Consider the following 16,827-nt stretch of genomic DNA (forward strand, 5'->3'; position numbering starts at 1 on the left):
CTCCCCCGCCAAGCCGTTCCTCCTGGGACCCCACCCTCCTCCTTCACCCCACCAGCTCGCCCTGGGAAGGAAGCAGGGAATCACTGGCTGTGGGCATCCAGCTCTGACAACACTTCAGAGCCCCCTGCCCCGGGCAGCTGGCCTAATCCAGTGTTCCCCAGCGTGGGGGACCAGTGGAACCCCAGAGGGTCGCAGGAGGCGCAGGGTGTTCCGTTCTCCGCGAAGGGGAAGCCTGGGCTTGGTTTTAGTCTTGTCTTTAACACGTGTCCATGGCCCTCGAGCAAAAGAAAGTTCAGATCTGACTCTCCAACCTCTGGCGGGCCGACGGTTTAAATTTAGAAGCTCTGCCTTACTCCATGTGGATTTTAAGAGGGATCTATTTAGGGCACATGACACTGGTTTTCCATTTATAGCAGTGACCTAAACCTTCCTTCCTAACCTGAGTCTAAAAAGTGAGTTAAAGATGAAATATTAAGTGAATAATTGTTCAGGTAGAGCATGAAGGTGACAAAGTGGGAAATGCGTCACCGTCTGAAGAGTGGGGTCGCTGATGGTGGAACAGCAGGTCTGGTGACGTGGGCAGGGGCTACTGGGAAGTGACCCCTCCAGTACCTCCAATGTGTCCCACCCCGTCCTTCACCGCGATCAGACCACCTAGTGCCTGCTGGTCTCGAGTGTCCTTCCCGGCCACCACGGGAGGGTCCTCAGCGTGAACTGTGTGTGTCTTCTCGGCCTCTGTTTTGCAGCTGGGGCAGTTGGGACCAGAAGTGAGAACCCAGAGCCACAGCCCTAATGAAGGTCACCCTTACCCCGTGAGGGTCTACTCCCAGCATCCAGGTGTGACCGGCTGAGCGGGCATCTCTGATGCCACCTGAAGCCCTGTCCTGCCCCAGATCCCCCCAGTTCCTCTCTCAGGAGCTGACGTGGCCCGAGGTGTAGACCAGGAGTGTCTGTCCTCCTCTAGGGACATGTCGGGCCGGTGGCCTCCCGGGTGGCTGGAATTCTCACCCACAGCCAGCAGGCCCCAAGCCAGCCCACCAAACACCAGCTCTCCAAGGAAGCTGTGGGCCACGTACACGATGGAGAAATGTCACGGTTAGGGGTCGGGAAACCTAGCGAGGACTTCACAGCACGTGAGGATGGTGTGGAACACAGTTGCAGTTGTCCGCAGGTTAAGGACTGTCGGGACGTGGCCACCCGCACTGGTGGCATTTTGGCCGTGGCTGCCTTCGGCTGTCCTGGCAAAGTTCAGTACAGTGACCCAGACGCGGGCTGCCGTGGCTTTGCGTGACTGCTCAGCTCACTGCAGGCCACCGAGGCACAGCTAGGAGTTGACACAGGCGTGTCCCCCTTGGGCAGCCTCTTGGTTTCTTACCAGTGCACAGCCATCACGTCACAGCAAGAAACGTGCTTTATTAAAAATTGTGATAAGATACAGGTAATGAATGTACCATCGTCCCCGTTGTCAAGTGCGCAGTTCAGCGGCACCAGGTATGATGCTGTGCACCCACGGCCACGGTCCGTCCATCTATCTGGCAAAAATGAAAACTCTGGGCCCTTCAACTTCTACCACCCCCTTCTCCCCGTCACCGCCATTCTTGAACTTGACTGCTCCGGGCTCCCCATATAGCGCCATTGGTCTATTTGTGACTATTTCTCGTAGCACAAATGTCCTCAGGGTTCATTCACATTGTAGCCAAATTCTCTTCCTTGGAAAGGCTAAAGAATTTTCTAGGTCGGAACACACACATTGTGTTTACCCATCCATGGCCAAATGGCGCGGTTTTAAGGCGCGATCAGGGGCGCGTTACTTTGTCGTCCAATTAGGCGCCAAGCTTCGTGCTCCTGTGCAACGCCTCTGATTCTGCACTAATGGTGACCTCGTAGCGTGGTCCACAAGGCTGACGTTTCTTAACCATCTGGCCGTTTCTAGAACAAGCCAGCCGACCCCTGTTTTTGTCATCGTGACCACACAGCAGCCAGGGGACTGCGCCAACAGGGTCCTGTTTCAAACACGAACTCAGACGCTCCATCTTCCAACTGCCACCTTGTGTGACATGCTCTGTGAATGTCCCGCTGTTCCCTTGCCTTTGCCGTCCCAGCCCTGGAACAGGCCCACAGCGCCCCAGCCCCCAGCCAGCGCATCCTCTCTTGCAGCCAATCATCTGCCAATCAGCAGCCAGTCATCCTCTTTGGTACCCAGCCCGAGGGGAGTGGGCACGGGTGGGGGCAGGGAGGGCTCTGGTGCGTGCCCCCAGCCTGCCCCTGCCTTCCGCCCGCCACCTTTCCTGAAAGTGATTATAGAATCTCCAAATGACAGGCTCCGGGCCACCAGGCCCCTCGGCACGTGCGGATCTCTGGCTCGTGAGCTCGCCAACGGGAGGAAAGGGCCGCAGGGACCCGGACCCCAGTAATGCTCACCTGAGGGGGACTTGGGGTGTCCAGTCCTGAAGAAGATAACCCAGTCAAGCTCAGTGAGACCCCGTCTCTAAGTACAAAATAGGGCTGGGGATGGGGCTCAGTGGTCGAGTGCCCCCGAGTCAATCCTCTTATCAAAAAACGGGGGGCGAGGGAGACACTCAAATGTTAAAATGGTGGAATTGCTTAACCTGGGTACTTAGAGCCTCGGGTCCTTAGGACAAGGACTGTCAGAGAGTTCTGGGGGGCGCTCTCTTCCCACCCAGGGCATGAAGCCCTGACCACCCCCGCCCAGCCTCCCAGCCCTGGCTGATCCCTATCTGAGGACCCCACAGGCTGGGAGCTGCCTGCAGCTGGATCCTGTCCTCTGGCCCCTGGCAGGTGTTGGTGTCCCCCACAGTGTGGCCTGCCTCCCATCCCCCCCTCTCCTTCAGTCCTGCCCGGAGCCCACCCAGGCTTCAAGTTGCTCAGGGGTCTCCTCTGTCCACTGGCCCTTCCTTTCTGTCCTCACCCCACTCCTGTTGACAGGCTAGCCACTGTCAAACGTCACCTCCACTGGGATGTGTCCCTTCCTTCCTCTGAGCAGTGGTCACAGCCCTGTGTCCACAGGGCCACTCACCTGCAAATCACATCCGAGTCTCCGAATCAACACGTGTCAAAGGGGGAGAATTAAAGTGCCCTGTAAGGCCGCTGCGGGTGGACGGGGGTCAGGCGAGGGGCAGGACACGCTGGGCCCGGAGCCCCATGCAGGAGACTGGCTCCTCGATCATGCGCTGAAGATCTCCAGGGCCTGCTGGCTCCAGGATCCTGGCTGGTGGCACGGGGTGCCGTCCTCCATGGGCACATACAGAAAAAACAACAGAGAGGAGCCCGAGCCCAGGAGGCAGAGGGACGCAGCCCATGGGGAGGCACCCGTCCAGGACCACCAGGAGGAGGGTGGCTGCGCCTGCCAGAACCCTCAGGTGGGGTTGGAAGATGAGGGTCCAGGGCGAAGAGAGGCCCATGATCTCATCCAGGGCTGAGTGACGGGAGGGACGGGGCCAGCGCAGGAATGGGGTCACTCATCTAACCTGCTGGGGGTTAAGATCTCTGCTCAGGTCCTGCAGGGAGGCTGGGAGTGGAGCAGAGGAGTCAGGCGGACCTGGGTCCAAATCCCAGCTCTGCTGCTTCTGGCTGTGTGTTCTCAGGCAGGTTACTTCCCCTCTCTGAGCCTGTTTCCTCATCTGTAACTCGGTGGGGGGGGGGCGGGGGTTAACAAGAGAACAGCATGCAGCATATTTAGTAGAAGTTGTGATGACACAGGAGCTTTCCTGGGAAAACGAAGACCCACAGAAGCCGCTACACCTGGGTGGTTTTGTGCTTGGTTTCTCGGTAGGAAGGAAGACAGGATAGTAGACAGACTTGTGGGACAAAGCAAGAGTGGCCGTGGTGTGGAGCCCTGCGTGTAGGTGCCACTTCCCCATACTTTGATCATGAGCAACACACGAAATCGATTGTTGGACCTTATCTTCAGGCCCATTAATGACCTCTCTCCTGACCTGACAGGTCCCAGCCAGCTGACGTTCAACAAAGAGAGTTTTCTGTGATGGGTGACTTTAGGGTGTGAGGCTTCATCCCTGTGTGGAGCGTGTTGAACTTCACGTAGCAGAAACACTAACCCCAGCCCAGTAAATCAACAGAGATCTGTCACCAAAAGCAGAGAAGAAACAACCCGAGGTAGGTGAGGATTAGCATGCCAAGTGACCAACACAAAGGACAACTGGAAATACCCTCCCAGATCATATCTCTGGGGATTGAACCCGGGGGTACGTTACCACTGACTCATTTCCCCGGCCCTTTTTATTTTTTTTTTTATTTTGAGATGGGGCCTTGCTAAGTTGCTGAGGCTGGCGTCCAACTTATGACCCTCCTGCCTCAGCCTCCCCGAGTTGCTGAAATTACAGGCATGTGCCCCCACACCCCACCTCCTTCCTTTCTCTTAATAAGATCATCTATGCTTCACTTTGATCTGTCCTCAATTCCCTTCTGTGACCACATGGAGGACCCTCATGGTCTGAGTTGAGGTCTACCTCCTGTTGGGAATCTCCTCGGACCCCTGTCCAGTGAGAGTTTGAGGAAGAGTGGAAAGTCGTGGGGGAAATGATTGGACAAAAGCTATGAGCCAAGGGGACTCAGCTGGGGACGCTTAGCAAGGTCCACTCACGGAGAGTCCTCTCAGGGTCCTCCGTCTTCAGAGATGAGGACACTCCTGTCCCCGGGGTACAGGGCACCTCCCACACAAGGCTCTATGGACCCACTTCAGGGAAAGGTCCCAAAGCCCTCCTGGCCCCTGCCGTTTCCCAAATCCCTTCCGCTTAATATATTCAACATTTGGGGGAAACGCGTTCTGAACCCTGTCAACAGGGACGTTGGGCTGCACCAAATAAACATGTCAGCACTGGACGATTTTGACCTATAAAGATGTCGATTTCATGTGGTTCCACCTCAAAGCCTCGACTATCCCCCAGAGCCATCCCAGCCTGCAGCCCCTGGGGACCCTGCTGATGGTGCCGATTGTCCACCCGTGCTGCCCACGCCCCAGCTTACGGTTTTCTGCTCAAAGAAGAATTTGGAAGGTTCCACACGGAGGGTTGAGTCTTCCCCGATCCCGTGAGGGGTCCCACCTTCTTGGTGGCTGCAGGCCAGGACAATATGGAGGGCCGAGCCACACCCATGAGCAGGAGGAACGGGCTCAGGGTTGATGACAGGTCCCTGCACGATGGTGCGTCCCTTCGGATGCTCAAGGGCCAGCCGTCTCCGCATGTGGAACTCGCAGACAAACGTCGACAGATCATGGCGGGTCTCTGCTGAGGGGCACCTATTAGGATGTTGATGAAGGTGGAAACTGGGACCCTCAGAGGTGGGGCCACCCAAGGAGTCCTCTAGGTCCAGGGACTCAGAGGTCGAGGTGGAGGAGGGAGACAGAAAGGAAGCCTGTAACCAGCCAAAAGTTGAAGGCCAGCAGGGGGACGTGAGGTCCAGACCCGCTTCCCACCCCAGAGAGGCACTTACAAACCCCAGGGGGTGGCGTCTCCCAGCTCCTAACCCCGGGACCTGGAGCAGAGGGGACAAGGTTAAATGGCATAGAATTGTCTCCGTTGGCCTCCGTAGCTGCTCACCCCCTTCACGTCAACCCCTCTATTCTGGCTGCTTCTCCACGCACACTCTGTGACCCAATTCAGAAGCTCCCCCTATGCCACGAGGTACCCGGGCCTCTCGGGAAGAACTGCAGAGCCATCGCAGGAACTGGGGACGAAACACGCCAGCTATGTGCAGCCCTTCCCAGGGCCGGACGCTAACTTCCACGGCTGGGGATGAGGGACACTGTGGCTCTGTCCTCCTATGGTGCCCTGGGATCAGCCATATCCCACGAGAGGGCTGCCCCTCCAGCAAGCAGCAAAGGTACCTGCAGGTCTCTGGAGACGAGAGATGGTGGCAGCGAACACAAGTCCATAAACCAAAGCCAAACTGGGAGGACCCCTCCCAGTGTCCAGTAGACAGAGGTGGGCGCAGGCACGGATAAAAGGAAAACAGACAGATGACCTGATGCCACCCCGAACTGTCATGGAAACCGTTGCCAAGGGACAAGAGGCTTCAGGCCTTCCCTCCCAAGAAGGGACAGGGGCTAAAGGAAGAGTCACCACCAGACACATCCGCTCCGCAGCGGCCATCAGGAGATGAGGGAGACCATGCACGCACTGGCTACAGTAACCCCAATTCACCCCACCCATGGTCCTGGCAAGTCCCCGGGGGCCGGTAAGAAAGCAGACGGAACCGGCGGGTGACAGTGGGTTACAGGGGATTAAGTAACACAGCCACAGCGCCCAGCCGGGAACCCCAACCGCACTAGACCTTGCTGACGCCCTCCTTGGCATGGACACAGCCCTGAGAGTCCCCTCTGCCTTCACAGCGGAAGCCAACAGTGGACAATGTCCCCTCAGGGATGCCTCCAGAGCCCCACCGCGTGTCCCTGTGTGGTAGCACAAGATCCAGGAACCAGTCCCCACCTCCACTGGAAAAGCCGTTTCGTCCTGCAGATGACACTCGTCCCCTCTGCGTCTGCCAGGGCTCAGGGAGGCTGCGCCCACGCGCTTGAGTCACTCGCAAGGGAGAGGACGGGACATGAACCCGACCAGGGGCAGGCCCCCGCTTATCAGAGAGGTTCTGGGGTGTCGTCTGGTCGGGTGAGATAAGGGTGAGGCCTCGGGTGACAGACGAGCCGGCGTTTCCTCTTCCCGTCACTCAGATGCAAACGCAGCACTTTGTGGAGCTGCTGGGTTATTGGAGGGCCTTCGTCCCCCGTGGGCTCAGTGACTGCGACCCCTGTGTAATTTGTGTAGGAGGGGACAGCGTGGGACTGGACCGACCGGCGGCACGCTGAGGCATTAATCAGGACAAATGGTCAGTAAAACAGGCCCAAGCCCTGGGGACACCAGACCCGTGGAAACCTGCTGGGCTTACCGCCCACGTCACTCTGGACGGCTGGGGATGAGTCTTTTTTTTTTTTTTTTTTTTTTAAATATTTTTATTTTTTAGTTCTCGGCAGACACAACATCTTTGTATGTGGTGCTGAGGATCGAACTCGGGCCGCACGCATGCCAGGCGAGTGCGCTACCACTTGAGCCACATCCCCAGCCCTGGGGACGGGTCTTGAAGGACGACGGGATCTGGGTTCCTCTGTGTGGCTGCGAATTAAAGCAAAGTAAAGAAAAGTAGGCAAAGCAACACGGGACTCAGGAGGTGACCTTGAAGAGCCAGGGCAGATGGCTGTGCGACCTCAGGGGTCCAGCGAGGAGCCCGTGTGGGAGACCTGAGTCCCCTCGGCTCAGTACCGAGTAAAAGGCCACTCAAGCCGCGTCCCGGGTGGCACACCACAGGTGGGGCTTATGGCAGTGGATGAAAGGACACAGACCCCCAGTAGACTTTGGTCACAGTTAGGAAGGGGGTGGAGGAACTTGGCCCACAGACCTCATCACCAAGGACACCCCAGTCAAGGTCATGGCCACCGACCCATCTGTGGATGGCTACAGCAAACAGCCAGGGCCTCATGACCAGGGACAGCTCAGCTGGCAGCCACCGTGGGTGGGCAGCTCCGACAGCCGGGAACGGAGACCCCTCATCTCCAGCCGAGGACCACAGCAGCGCCTGGGCCCGTCACACCGGAGCAGGAAGGGACGAAACGCCAGGAGCCACACCTCCACCTCAGGTCAGCCCCCGCACTGGTGGGTCAGCAGGAGGAGAGCCCGGCGTGGAGAGCCGTCGGGTCCCCTGGTGGCGGAGGCTCGGCAAGCTGCAGAAGGACGGGGAATGGGCGGTCACTGCTCACGAAGGCCACTGACGGCACACACACCAGCCATCCAGAGGACGTGGGTGGAGGACAACAGCAGGCCTGGCGGGGAAGTGAGCTGTGGAGACACGTGGCGCTGTGTCCAAACCACAGTGTCACACAGAGTGGCACACGACTGCCCGTCGCCCTCCCGTTTCTAGGAAGTAACAAGACCTGATAAGAGGAGAAGGGCCGGGAGGGAGGCCAGCACAGGAAATGGCCCCTCGGCCTCCTGACAGATTGAAGTTGCCGGTGGAAAGGCGAAGGGGGCCGCTCTGACGGGCTGGGACTGCCCACCAGGGTGCCCGGTGTCCCTGCTGCCATCAGGGACTGTCTCACCTGCTCTCGGCACCACCCACGATGACTGATGCCACGGAGGAGTGTACCCAACACAGCCGACCCCCTGCAGCGAGGGCAGAGAGACTCCCTCTAGGCGCTGACTCGGGGACACGGCTTGATGCAGGTTGTCCCAGCCAAAGCCAATCAGAAGGCAACTATGAAGGGACTCATCCGGCCGAGCGCCACGGAGGGCACCCACAAGGGCCAGGGATCTCATGTCACAGTCCACGCCACCCCACAGTGGGCACAAGACCAGGACATAGCGTGGACTCTCCAGCTGCCACCCAGCCCCAGGAGCCGGGCCAGCCGAGGGATGAATGGCCTGCGGGAAGAAGCCTCAGGACCGGGTCCCCCTGCAAGGTGGCTGCTTGTCCCCCTGGGGCACTGAGCACTCTACAGGGGAAGCCCAGACATCATGGGCTCCCAGAGTCAAGGTCACAGAGAAACACAGGGACGTCCCTTATCTGAGGTGCTCCCCCTGAGCGTTTTCTCAAGCTAGCCTGGGACACAAGCAATAACTTGCCATTCCCGGTCCCTCAGGACATCCCACTGGTGACAAGGAGCATTGGTTGGCTGTGGACTATACGAGTCAGCCCTCGGGGTCACCTTGCTGACCACACGGTGGGAGGGAAACTGTCTAGATTTACCAGTGAGGCCTACTGTGCTGGGGACCTGGCCCTCACTACAGGTGAGGTCACCCTCAGGGACGTCACCTGAGGAGCACTTTCTGTCGTGTGGCAGGTACATATTCCCCGGGGCCTTCCCCACCTCCCCACCCTGTAGTGCACACAGATGGACTGGCAGCCTCCTGTGCCGGCTGCTGTAGTAACACCACGTGGCCCCGGGGCTGTGACCGCCCCACAAGCCGATTGCTCTTGGGACACCCATTAACACGGCCATGTGCCCCAACGGTGGGCAGCAAGCAACCCCCCCACCCCCAGCCGGTGATGGGGGCACATCAGGCGACTGGCTGCCCCTGATCTGCCGGGAACTCCGGGGCCTGCCGCATGGTGGTCCCTGGGGAGCCCAACCCGCCAGGGAGCAGGTGGACTTGGCCATACCAGAGCAGGACTGCAGACACCCTCCTGTCTAAGTCACACAAACAGAGGCTTTGGCTTCGATGACAGAGACACTGAATGTCTCTGCAGTCCCTGGGTTCACTTCTACATGAACTGGCCCTCCCCAGGGGACAGCAACCCAGGTTACAGACAAAGAGACAGCTCTCCACGGGTCCCCAGCACGGTCACGATAGCAAGACGGCAGGCTCCGTGGCGAGCCCCTGAGAGACACGGCCAGTTCCACGGGGAGCTCCTTCCCTCCGCCTCGTGCTTCCCCTCTACCTGGACATGCGGCCCTCTGGACGGCCCACCTACCTCCCCACGGGACAGGACGGTGGACGTGGGGATGGCCTCAGGTCCCAGCCCCAGTTCTGTCCCCCCTTACCACGGCTCCAGCCCCCCTCGGACTAAACAGGCCTGTGCCCAGGACGCCCCCCAGTGAGAAAGGTGGCATCCCAAAACAGATGGCACTGGAGACGGTCACCACTGCCCAAGGCAGAGTGTGTGCGGTTTTGGGGACAGAGGACGGGTCTGCCTGACAAGGAGCACAGGGACGCAGCCTCCCCGGGCTCCGGCCCAGGCGTGTGAGCGATCGGTGCCACCAGTGGGGACTTCCTTTCCTCCCACCTGGTGTGGCGTTTCCTCTGCTATTTTAGTGACTGGCGCAGGGGTGCCTGCCCTTGGTGTGGCTGCTGTGATTCGGTGGCAGGGTGCCTGAGAGCTCCCCAGGGGACATGGGGTGGCACGAGACTGAGGGACAGGCAGGTGGGGAGTTGGGTAAACACCGTCAGTTCCTGAAGGTGGGGAGAGGACTCCCAAGACCCTGTTAGGAGCAAGAGGGACCGGCCCCTTCCCTCAGCCCCATCTTCAGGGGCAGAATGACCTTGGCGGTGAGGTAGAGCCACGTATCAAACCATCAGAGGACAGCCACACGCACAGAGGTCACAGAGGTCGTGCCGCCTGCTCTGTGGATAGTTCTCCTGCTGGTGGGGTCGGTGCAGCCCTCCAGGTTGTCCCTGCCGCCCCCAAAGAGGGGCGTGTGAGCAACAAAATGTCCAAACCCTCTCCCTTGAGCCCTCCAAGTTCTCTCTCTGGGATCAGTAACAGTACACTGGGGCTTTTGCCGCCCTCGGGTTGAACACCACGTAGTAGATTTTTTAAAAAAGAAAAATGGAAGCCCAGAGAGGTTAGGTAACTTGTTCAGGATCACCCAGCCGGCAGGCAGCAGATCGAGGGTTCAAAACCAGATGCAAGTCCAGAGCCCTGGGTCCTCCTTTCCCCATGGCGCCTCCTTCCCACCGGGCAGAGAGCAGAATCGTGTTGCTGTAGCTCGGACCTGCCCTCCGCACCCTGAGACCCCGGGCTGAGGCAGCCCAGCCCATCCGTCATCAGGAGACCCTCCATGCCCACCTGCCCCCTGCAGTGTCCTGTTGCCCCAGACACCACCGGCTGAGAGACACGTGACAGCGGCAGCCTGGCAAGGGACAGGGGGAGCAGAGGGGAAAGCAGAGACCCCTGGCAGCACAGGAGTGGAGGAGAGTGGGGCCAGAGCCAGCTGCGGCCTTGCCCTGACTCAGCCCCTCTCCAGTACCCAGACTCAGCCCCTCTCCATACCCAGACTCAGTCCCTGTCCAGTACCCAGACTCAGCCCCTCTCCATACCCAGACTCAGCCCCTCTCCATACCCAGACTCAGTCCCTCTCCAGTACCCAGACTCAGTCCCTCTCCAGTACCCAGACTCAGCCCCTGTCCAGTACCCAGACTCAGCCTCTCTCCAGTACCCAGACTCAGTCCCTCTCCATACCCAGACTCAGTCCCTCTCCAGTACCCAGACTCAACCCCTCTCCATACCCAGACTCAGCCCCTCTCCAGTACCCAGACTCAGCCCCTCTCCATACCCAGACTCAGCCCACTGTCCTGTACCCAGACTCAGCCCCTCTCCAGTACCAGTGCGTGACTCTGTCTTTGCGTGGGAGATGGCGGGAGCCAGGTACGTGGCCATGTGCACCTGTGTTGGCCCAGTGTGGCCCCGTGGGGGGGGTGCAGGCGGGGGAGGTTGACAGGTTTGTCTTTCGTGCGTGTGTTCACATGTAGGTGTGGGGTGCAGGTGTAAGGGACACCAAGGTGACTGAGCTGCACCCCTGGAGCACTGGTCCTGGAGCCAGAAGGCTCTTGTAAAGGAAATCCACACTCCTAAGGGACAGTCCACCAGTAAAGACGCCCCAGGCCTGGGACAGAGCTGTCCCAGAGACCACCTCACCGCCAGCCCTGCCCACCCGGCGCCTCCTCCCTTGCTGAGAGGCCCAGGCCCTTTCCCTCCGTGGGCACCTAGCCCCTGACCGCCCTCTGAGCCGCACACCCTGGGGGCCGCCCTGTGCCTCACAAGGTCCCGTCACCCCCGTGCATCCTGTCCAGTGGTCTGCCTCAGGCCGGTCTCCTTTGCAGGGCGGCAGCCAGAAAACCTAGGCTGGGTGGAGGAGGGCCACCCCCCGCTCTGCCGCTCTGGGTGAGGCTCGCCCTGCTGGGGGTACAGAAGGCTGGATGTCTGCAGGACGCTCCCTTCCTGGACTGAACAGGCCAGGTGGCCTCAGAGCATGGGAACTGGCAGGAGGGGGAGACTGAGCCTGCACACCTGGGGCGTGTGCTCAGGTGTTCATGTAGCTGTCGGTGGGTAGGTGCAGGTGTGTGTGTGTGTGTGTGTGTGTGTGTGTGTCATGTGTCGGGAGGGTGGCCACATCGGAGCACAGTCTGCTCTGCAGAGCAGGGGCTGAGGCGGCCACCCCTCCCGGGGCCCTGGGCATCCAGGCCCTGCTGCTGTCCCTCAGCTGCAGACCAGGTGTCTACCCCAAGCCCTGGCCAGGGAACAGGGTGGCTCTGTGCAGCCTGGCTCCATGGAGTCTCCAGGGTCCCTCTCCAGAGCCCATGAGGGCCTGGGGGGGAAAGGCCACCCTCCTGACCCCAGAGACAGCACATCCTGCCGACCATGAGTGGCCCCTGTGTTCTCTCCCGGCTCCCCAGGACCACACCCAGAGCAGACACCGGGGGGACACGGTGGGACTCCACAGGGCTAGGGACACACCTGGCTTCACTCCAGTGGCCACCTCCTGACCTCAGGGTGGTGGCACAGATGGAATGTCAGTGCCTAGGGCCCCTCAGCCTCCGGGGCCAGGGCACTCCCCCATCCCAACCCTGCATCAGAAGACAGCCTCGTCCAGGCTGTGCCTCTGTGGGGCGAAACCCAGTCCAGGTCCAGATAGCCCCAAGAAGAAAACGTGGGATCAAACTCCGCTGGGAGGCCACTCTGATCTCTTTACAGGGCACCAGGGACATCCCCACATGAGGAAGAACCAGTCTGAGCCAGAAATGCCCAGGGTGGCTGGTGCCCCTGTAGGGACAGAGGCCCTTCCTTTTATTCAGGAGGGGGAGGATCCTGGGGACTGAATTCAGGGGCACTCACCCACTGAGCCACATCCCCAGCCCTATTTTTTGTATTTTATTTAGAGACAGGGTCTCCCTGAGTTGCTTAGCGCCTCATCATTGCTGAGGCTGGTTTTGAGCTCGCGATCCTCCTGCCTCAGCCTCCCGAGCCGCTGGGATGACAGGCGTGCGCCACGGCGCCCGACTGAGGCTCTTCCTTTTCCCCTCTGTAAGTTCCACATCCAAGTCTAGGAAACAAACTGACCACAGGCAGATCGACAGGAGAAAGGGAGCTCAAGGGTATCGCCTGCCCCTGTGCACGGGAGCCGCACAAAACATGAGACTCAAGGAACGGCCAGGGGTTGAAGTTCAAGTAGCTTCGGAAAGGAATGGGGACCTGGGGCATATGGGGGAAGAAATGGTGGCAAATGAAGACTGTGATGTGATGTGATGTGATGCACTACAGTCTCACGGGCAGCAGTCCTCAGAAGAGGCCCTGGACTCTGGACTTCACCAGAGGCTGCAGAGGGCAGGAGACGACAACATCCCTGTTAGTCTCCTTTTCTGTCACTCTCTGACGGATGGGTATCCGGGAGGGGGTTCATGACAATCACCTCCCACGGGAGGAACCATCTTTAAGGAGATAAGGGCAATAATTCAGAGAAAGCCCCCCCCCCCCGTCCTGGGAAGGAAGGAGCCTGAGGGGGGTGTGTCCGAGAGACCTTGGTCCCCAGGTAGCCCCTTCAAGGTCGGCTTGCCAAAACGCCACACTTGGGGTTTCACTTTTTGAGCCTTAGAATCTTCCAGAGGCAGCTGGAGAATTCCCCAGTCACGTCCCCAGTGGTGGAGAACTCTGCTGGGAAGAGGCAAAGCTGCCCCCCGTAGCACCCGTCCATGTTGGTCCCCCAAACAGGTGCCTCCCTCGGGTCCGGAATTCACGCTCCCGTCTGTTCACTCAGAGGGCACCTGCCATGAGGTGACCCTTCCCTGGGCACCAGGGATACAGGGTGAGCAGGTCAGAGACGGGCTGAATCCACGCGGGCTCACAGGGAAAATGGTAAATGACAATCATGGTCACCAATAAATAAGGTTGCCCCTATCCACAGGGCTCCCAGCTGAAATGTGCATTTAGGTAAACAATCGATGCTTTTTTTGTGTCCCCACGTAGTGTTTGGGACCTGGGGAAATTACTGTTATGTGAAATTCAAGTGTAATTGGACGTCTTGTATTTATATGCCTACGTGAGGTATTTTCAGCTGGTGACAAATCATCCAAGGACGATAATCCAGGCCAGAGAGTTGTGGCAGGGAGGGTCTTCTTTAGCCTGGTGGTCCCAAGACAAGACCTGGGTGGGCAGGAAGGCCCCGCCCCAAAATCCACCTGTACCCCAGCCCCACCCGCCCCCAGCTCTCGAAGCTGCATTCTGACTCCTTGTCCCTATAAAATCATTAGATCTGTCCCCAGAAGCCAGACAAAATCTAGGGAGACTTAGCTGATTGTCATTTAAGCTCCCATAAGCGGGTGGCCCCAACAGATAGGAAATCTTTGAACAGAATTCAGAATAGAATCAAGCAGGGAATCTGTCTGTTGAATCCATAGACGAGGTAAAGCCACTTGGGAGAGCGCCTCGTCACCCCAGACCTTCATTGAGAAATAGGGAATTCACAGGGTGAACCCAGGGCACCTGGGCTATGTAACCACCCCCTTTACAGGTTACAAGAAATCCTGCTTAAGTAGCTAAAAATAGGGCTCAAGTCCCATCAAGATCTTGGACAAGACATGGGAACCTCAAAAGTGGCTTAAAAGGTAACCCCAAAATATACTTGGAGAGACATCGTTGCTGGGCAGATCTGCATGTTTTAGGAGAATCCACACATAGTAGTTCACATTTGTGTTAAGAAATAATGAACGCAGAGCTGGGGGTGTGGATCAGGGTCGAGCCCTTGCTGAGCATGCACAAGGCCCTGGGTTCAATCCCCAGCACCACAAAAAATAACATTGAAAAATAAGGGCTGGGGTTGTGGCTCAGGGGTAGAGCACTTGCCTAGCACATGTGAAGCCCTGGGTTCAATCCTCAGCACATAAAAATAAATAGATTAAGTAAAGGTATTGTGTCCATCTACAACTAAAACAAATTTTTAATTAAAAAATAATGAGTACAGGTTTGAAATTTTTGCTATTTGTAATTATTTAAAAGAACATGGTCTATGGGAATAACAGGCCATTCTTCAGGTTTTAATTTGAAATACACAGACAAGTTCTTGATTGATTCAGAATTGTGGTTTTTAAGTCAAAATTGTGAACCTAAAAAGAAAATCAGAACCATGAATCTGGGATAGCAGGAGATCCCCACCTGGCTCTGCGTGGTCTGTTGGATGACAGGCATATCCTCGGGGCTTCCTGAAAATACAGAGAAAGCCAGGTAAGCTATTTTGTAACAAAAATCAGTGGTTGAGGGTGTCTCTGCAGGCTCCTTGTTGAGGACAGCAATAGTGGGCAGGTGTCCTTGTGCAAGCTTACCTGAAATGTGGAGCCTTTAATAGGTCCTGTTGCCCGTAAACAGGTGGGCACAAAGAAATTTCTTGTGATCACGCCTGTGACTGCCATGAGGGATCCTGGCTTGATTTTTAAAAAATATTTTCTTCGTTGTCAATGGGCTTTATTTTATTTATTTGTATGTGGTGCTGAGAATCGAACCCAGTGCCTCACACATGCCAGGCAAGCGCTCTACCACTGAGCCACAACCCCAGTCCCGACTTGATTTTGTTAGGGTTTGACCTAGGTGACTCCATCTTGGGACCAGTGGCTTTTACAAAAGCCTACAACATTTGTCAACGGTATTAAAATAGTTCTAAGAACTTAAGTTTGCCATACTTAGAAGTTATTAGAATTCTAAAAAATATTTAAATGCCTGAGAAAGTTTTCTTAAGGTAGCTTTCTTTTAAAAAGAAAATGAACATATTAAATGTATAAGTGCAGTTTAAAAGCTTTAAACATGTTTCATTAGCTGAGATTATAAATGGCTCCAAAATTCAGTTTTATAACAATAATTTTAAAAATCATTCCTAAAGTTGTTCATTCATTTAAAAAATGTTGTTTTTTTGTTTGTTGGTTTGGTTTTTGTTTTTGGTTTTTGTTGTTGTTGTTGTTGTTTTCCTAGCCCAGCACAGTGGCAAGCATCTGTAGTTCCAGCTGCTCAGGAGGCTAAGACAGGAGGCTCACTTGAGCCCAGGAATTCAAGGCCAGACTGGACAGCAGAGCCTCATTCAAAAAGAAAGAAAAAGAAAATTCTAAGCTTCAGAAAAAATTTTATTGTGGTGGTAAAATACATTTAACATAGAATTTACCACCCGAACCATTTTTAAGAGTATTGTTCAGTTGTGTCAGGGACACAGACATTGTTGTGTAACCAACCTCCAAAACCCTTCTGCTCTCACAAAATTAACTCCAGGCCCATCACACGACCCCTGCCCCCTCTGTCTTCAGAACCAACAGCGGCCCCCATTCTGTTTTCCATCTCCATGAATCCGACCCCTCTAGTGCCTGGTGTACGTGGAACTGTACTGCATTCGTGCACAAAAGATGCTTAACCTGAACTCAAAGCTCAAGGGGCCTGTTGAATATGAGACATGGTAAATTGGTAAATGGTTGACATGTAAGTTGAATGTTAATTTTTGAAAGCCAAAGGAAACCGACAAACTATTCTCAGCACAAAAGCTTCAAGCCTCAGGGGCACCAACAATGCACATGACACTCATGTACACAACAGTTATGGAAATTGAAATAACGTCACCCACTGCCACCACGCGGCCCGGGGGAAACCAGACATCCTGATCTCCATTGAGACGCGGCTGGCTTCAGCCTGAGTGTTTCCAGACCCTGCCCACCAGTAACAATAGCAAAGCTACCACTTTCTAGCACCTTCTATGTGCCAGGGGCTTTATGCCCCTTCCCCTGTTTCATCCTTACACACTCACACACCGAAGGACACTTTCACCACCACATGTCACAGGTGGGGAAATCAAGGCACAGAAAGATACAAGCCGGGCTGGGTGCAAATTCGGGAATGGAACCATCTACCTGCCCCTTCTTTCTTCTTCCAGAGCCAAGAGGCCGGGTGGGCTCCTTGGATCGGTGGCGCCCCCTGCTGGAATCCAGGCACATGGCGCACCCTGGAGGCTTCTGCTCAGGGAAGAAGAGAAAGGAAGCGCTCCCCACCCAGATCTCCAGA

The 16,827-nt window shown here is 56.7% G+C and overlaps 1 long non-coding RNA gene across 2 annotated transcripts; it reads right to left on the reverse strand.

Moving 5' to 3' along the window:
• Positions 1 to 11: 11 nt before the first annotated feature.
• LOC125620493 lies at positions 12 to 6,946 on the reverse strand. Of its 2 annotated transcripts, XR_007352229.1 has the most exons (5): positions 6,919 to 6,946; positions 6,465 to 6,780; positions 5,005 to 5,873; positions 3,038 to 4,101; positions 12 to 2,488 (listed from the first exon to the last, which is right to left on the reverse strand). It is a non-coding gene; the product is annotated as an uncharacterized LOC125620493 (long non-coding RNA). The 2 variants fall into 2 exon arrangements; XR_007352228.1 differs by having other exon boundaries at positions 6,465 to 6,940.
• Positions 6,947 to 16,827: the final 9,881 nt, after the last annotated feature.

Source organism: Marmota marmota, unplaced genomic scaffold (genome assembly GCF_001458135.2).
Source record: "Marmota marmota marmota unplaced genomic scaffold, marMar, whole genome shotgun sequence".
NCBI lineage: Eukaryota > Metazoa > Chordata > Mammalia > Rodentia > Sciuridae > Marmota > Marmota marmota.